At 45.2% G+C, this 6047-nt stretch overlaps 1 pseudogene; it reads right to left on the bottom strand.

Moving 5' to 3' along the window:
- Positions 1 to 3927: 3927 nt before the first annotated feature.
- On the bottom strand, positions 3928 to 4046 carry LOC136654556 (5S ribosomal RNA; annotated as a pseudogene).
- Positions 4047 to 6047: the final 2001 nt, after the last annotated feature.

Genomic DNA, 6047 nt, shown 5'->3' with positions numbered 1-6047 from the left:
AAGACTGAAGGTTACCAACATAAATAACGCAGGACGTGATCAAAAATTCCATCAAGCCCCAGCATGCTGTTTCCTACAGGAACCAATCCGATGCCTCCAGGAAATCCACAAGCAGAGCACAAAGGCTATAGCGCTCTTCCTCCAGCAATTGATATTCAGAGGTACACTCTCCCTGAACATGGAGGTTCTATACTGCTATCGTGACTAACGACCATTCATAGACCTCTCCTCTTCCATGAACATCCTCCAGCAGCTCATATTCAGAGGTATGCTGTCCCTGACCATGGAGGTTATACACAGCTATCATGACTAGCAACAAGTGATCCCTTTTAAAATCATCTAAGCTAGTGGCTACCCTGAAAGACTGTGGCAGCAAATTTCTCATTCATTCAATGCTATACAAAAGACTCTCATTTGTCTTAAAACTACTGCTCATCCGTTTCACTGGGTGACTCTTGGTTCTACCTGTATGAGGGGGAAACAGGATGCTTCAATCTATGAACTGTTCCCCACTTAGGCTGCACTATGCACACCGGAAGTAAGTCCCATTTAAGTCAGTGAGACTTACTTCTGAGTAGACATGCCTCTGTGATTGAGCTGTGAGTTGTCTTTTCTCTACGTAAAGTGGCACTAAACACCCTTGGGTGCCCATTTCTGCACCTTTCCCAGCTAGCTCTAGAGACCATCCCTTTTCTGCACACCAAAGCTTGCATCAGAAATTACTGATCTTCATTCCTTTGGTCCCTCTCTCCAAGCCTACATCTGAAGTCTGGTGCCCTTTAGAGGCTGATTAGAGCTAGAGCTTCCCCCTTGTTTTGCACTCTTGCTTGCTCTAAAGAACTTCACCCATTTTATTCCCCGTTCTTCCTTTTCCTACTATTCAAACATTCCCATAACTTTGGGCCCTCAAAAACCTGACCTGGAATTGACCAGCCAGACTTTCTGCCACTCACCTGGGTTGGGATTTTCCCCCCCTTCATCTTCCTTCCAGTTTGACAGACAGTTTCAAAGGTGCTCATCATTATGTGCTGCGCATAAGCAGCACACCAGCATGTACCCATCCACACACCCTTTCTTCTACCCTACACACAATCCAGAGCCCTAACCCCCTCTCCCATGCAAGCACTCCTTCTTTGGGGATTCCTGCCCCCTCATCACTCCCAGCAAAATTCTTTCCCATTTCTCTCCCCTACCTTCGCCTATCCATAGGTCTACTTTGCACTCGTCTCATGCCCAATGTCTGCTTCTGGGGTACAGGGTACAGCTGGCACCCTCTTTGCCCTCCCCTTTTGCTTGGTCAACTTTGTGTGTTTCCGGACAACAGTCAGCCTACTAGTCAGGTAAACTCACCTGAGTTTCTGCAGGTACTTGGACTCAGGTGGCCCTCTGGTGGCCATATCTGGGAGAGAACTTTCTAAGTGACATGCTTTTCTTTTAAGGGAAGATTTCTTCTTTTGAGACAACAGAGGGTTGTAAAGATTAGACCAGTGTTTCTCCAACTGTGGGTTGGAACCCAGTAGATGGGTCACAAGCCAAATTAAGGTGGTACCCATTCATTTCAATAATTTATTTTTAATATATTAGACTTGATTTTATCATGGTATGTGACTGCATTTGGGGAAAGGTTATAGAACTGTACTTTAAACAGGCTACTATGTATATGTTTTTAACAATGATAGTCAATTGGGTTTACTCCTGGGTAAGTGTGGATAGGATTGCAGCCTTGGATTGTTAAAAAAATTTTTGACTTGGTGATGTCACTTCCAGCCATGACATCACTTCTGGTGGGTTCTGACAGATTGTCATTCTAAAAAGTGGGTCCCACTCTAAAAAGTTTGTGATCCACTGGAGTAGACTACTACTGTAAGGGGGGGATCCCCTTTGGCACTCACTTTCAGGAACAGAGGGTTTGCTGACAAACAGAATTGTCTGTGACTGTGCAATCCTATACATGCTTACCTGGGATTAAGTCCAAATTGAATACAATCTGGCTTACTTCTGAGCAGGTATGCATAGGCCTATAGTGTAAGACAATGTGTAAGACAAGCATGTCACATGTTGACATGCAATGGAACTGTGTCCCTTTTACACTTGTGGATTCTTAACACACAGCAGGCTCAACCTTTGTCTCAACCTTTGTCTCAACCTGGCAGTTGAGACAACCTAACTTTTGGCAGTTAGATTTTGTATTGGCAGTTAGATAAAAGTCCTGGAAAACACTGTCTTAACAGGAAGAGTCAATCTAGTTCAGCTGCGATGAAGCATTGGAGAAGCCAGACCTGCTGTCTCTCAGTCAATAACTGATGCCAGAAGTGGTTTTCATATCCTCTGCCTCCCAGTCGAGCTGATCCAGACAGGCAATTATTGTTTCAATGGCCACAAGGCCTCACAGCTTGTCCCTTCTTGTTGCCATTGCCACTTTTGCACATTTCCTGCACAGGCACATTTGCCTTTTCCAAATTTGGGGTTGTTCCTTTGGACTGAGGGACTTAATTAATTTTAACAACTATTTGGACGGGTGTGATGTGGGGTGAACTTTGAAGACTGTTCAAAACCTGCAACTAGGTCAGTACATGAAATTAATTTCAATTGCCAGCTCCAGAGAGCACACAATGCTTGTATGAGCTCCACCGGATGGCAGTTTCTTTCTGGATTACATCCCAGCTGTTGGTGCTTACCTTTAAAACCCTTTATAATACAGACTGAGGGTACATCCATATTTACCTTTGTGCTCCTTAAGATGGGGCAATGAGAAGCTTTTGGCAGTTCCACTAACAAGCTTTTTCAGTGGTAGCCCCTCAGCTCTGGAACCAGCTGTCTGTCAGAGGATGGAAGATTTAGGATGGTGACTCATTTATGGTGCAATTCTATCCACACTTACCTGGGAGTAAGCCCTATTGACTATACTGGGACTTACTTCTGAGTAGACACACAGGATTGGATTATCAAGTCGGCAGTTAAGACTGTTCTTCTCAGTAAGGCTTTTGTTAGTGCAAGTTAAGCTGCCAGTTTTATATTTGTGCTCTTATGGCTTTTAGCCTGTCTGCTTTTTTGTTAGATGTCAGGCTGTATTTTGAAACTCTGGACCTTGCTTGGAGAACCCCAGCTGAAAAGCAGACAATGAAAAGCATGGGCTAAAGAAATACTAATGTAGTCCGTGGCTCAAACAACAAACAAATTCTATATGCACAGGTAACTGTGCCTTTGACTTTGCTCAGCTGTGGGTAGTGGGAATGGAGCAGTGTGCTTTTGTGTTTAGCAAGAACATGCAGTGGGGGGGGGGGCAGGTGAGACACAGCCTGTCCTTTTATATTTTTTATATTGTATTTTGATTGACTTTTTTGTAAGCTGCTTTGAATGCCCACTTGGGGAATGGATGGATGGATAGATAGGTGATTCTCACACATTTAGCACCTGCCTCTCAGTGCAGAGCACAGGGATCTTGTACAGGCAGACACCCCACAGGGAATGCATGGGAAACAGGGTCACTGGGCTATGCTATGCCGCTGTGCTCTGCAGCCTGCAAGCTGCACAGCACAGAACTGGGACCATCAGTCCTCCTGGGAGCCCCTTTTGCTCATTGGCTCCGGCTTACCATAGAGAGGAGCCAGGAGAGTACAGTACTGTGCAGGCGACGCTCTACCTCTAAGAGAACACCATAGAGAAGGAGTTTGAGCTTCACAGCCTGAAGGAGGACCAGGTCCCGCCTCCAGGCTGCATGGAAGAGTTTCTCACTGAGTCTACCACCGAGATGCAACTTCCCAGACCGTCTCCTCCCACTTTCCCTAATCATAGACGAGGTAGCTAGAACGTCTCTGTAGCCACAGCCAAGCTAGAATGGGGAAGGTCCTCCAAGCAGCCCTGCTGGATCAGAGGGAGTGTTGCAAGGTTGGTTGGCAACCTTCAGTTCCAAAAGACTATGGTATAAATCTACAGCACCCAGTATTCTCTGGTGGTCTCCCATCCAAGTGTTAACCAGGCCTGACCCTGCTTAGCTTCCGAGATCAGATGAGATCAGGCATGTGCAGGGTAACATAACTCCTAATAGGATACAGATAAGATACCATTTACATAAAAGATAGAAAATAGGTGGGCAATAAGTGGGCAAAACCATTGAATGGCTCTGATTTACATACAGGTGGGGTTTCACCTTATTACACAATTCCCAAAAGTTTTCAAAGACCAATAGGGTGTGCTATATCCAGTGTTGGATCACACGCACATAAATCAGTCCAATTAAAATTGCTGGACAGGTCTTCTTACCAACATCATTAAAAGAACAGGGGTGAAGACTTCATCTTGGCAGAACTTCAGACCCGTCTTATCTTTTCCTTTTCTGTGTGTTAGTAAAGCGCTGTGGGGCCCTCTACCAACTTCTGCAAAGCAAAGGTTTTCAAACTTCTAAACTTTTATTAAGTGTCTCTTAAGACTTTTCTAAAATCAAGCATTTTGGTTTCTATGGCTTAATTCTATATAACTATTGTGACCCTTGTACAGTTTGGCATCAAGGGATCACATAAGAACATAAGAACAGCCCCACTGGATCAGGCCATAGGCCCATCTAGTTCAGCTTCCTGTATCTCACAGCGGCCCACCAAATGCCCAGGGAGCACACCAGATAACAAGAGACCTGCATCCTGGTGCCCTCCCTTGCATCTGACAGAGCCCATTTCTAAAATCAGGAGGTTGCGCATACACATCATGGCTTGTACCCCGTAATGAATTTTTCCTCCAGAAACTTGTCCAATCCCCTTTTAAAGGCGTCCAGGCCAGACGCCATCACCACATCCTGTGGCAAGGAGTTCCACAGACCAACCACACGCTGAGTAAAGAAATATTTTCTTTTGTCTGTCCTAACTCTCCCAACACTCAATTTCAGTGGATGTCCCCTGGTTCTGGTGTGAGAGTGTAAAGAGCATCTCCCTATCCACTCTGTCCATCCCCTGCATAATTTTGTATGTTTCAATCATGTCCCCCCTCAGGCGTCTCTTTTCTAGGCTGAAGAGGCCCAAATGCCGTAGCCTTTCCTCATAAGGAAGGTGCCCCAGCCCAGGAATCATCTTAGTCACTCTCTTTTGCACCTTTTCTATTTCCACTATGTCTTTTTTGAGATGCGGCGACCAGAACTGGACACAAAACTCCAGGTGTAGCCTTGCCATAGATTTGTACAATGGCATTATATTCTCCTCATTAGGGCAAAACTTCCATTTACAGAAGGAAGCTTCCTTGCCCTTCACAGCCTCTCTAACTTGGCTGGTTAGCCATGCGGGCACCTTCCTGGATTTAGTGGAACCCTTCTTTCTTTGCGGTATACACCTCTGCTGGGCCTCTATTACTGTTGTTTTAAGCAGCCTCCTTGCACTCTGGAGAGACTGGACTCTTTTTACCCTCCCTTTCAACCTCCTTCTAACCAGCCTCCTCATTTGAGGGGTGAAAGTAGTGATGCTCATTTGAGCATCACTTTTGCTCTTACAGCATGAAAGTATGAAATATAAAAGTTACAGAGTTTTCCTGGTGAACACAGGTGTGCGTATGTCTCCAGCCTGATGATACTCTTATCTAAGCTAAATTCCAAAGTATATAACACAGCCTTTGAGGCCTCCAAATCAGTCAGATTAACCTTATTGCTTTTAATAAAATCAAGCAGCTCTTTACCAGTGTGTGTATGCTAGTGTATGCAATAGTATTACTGGGCTATCCAGTGGCTTTACAGTCTAGGGTCAAAGGTCACCTTGCCTCAGGAGGGTTGCTGAAGTGCAGCACAGGGAGGACAGGAGTGGGAGTGGGGTCCCCTCCTCCTTGACTGAACTGGACTGTGCATTTGAACTGGTGTGATTTGCAAAGGCATTTTTCATGCAAAGAATCAGCAAAGAAAGTTAGGACAGTTGGAACAAAATATTTTTCTTCATTAGTCTGTGGAACTCCTTGCCACATGATCTGGTGATGACATCTGGCTGAGATGCCTTTAAAAGGGGATTGGACAGATTTCTGGAGGAAAAGTCCATCACAGGTTACAAGCCATGATGGGTATGTGCAGCCTTCTGACT

This window comes from Tiliqua scincoides, chromosome 5 (assembly GCF_035046505.1).
Source record: "Tiliqua scincoides isolate rTilSci1 chromosome 5, rTilSci1.hap2, whole genome shotgun sequence".
Taxonomy (NCBI): Eukaryota; Metazoa; Chordata; class Lepidosauria; order Squamata; family Scincidae; genus Tiliqua; species Tiliqua scincoides.
The sequence above is the reverse complement of the archived record's forward strand: the minus strand, read 5'-3'. Positions and strand labels throughout refer to the sequence as shown.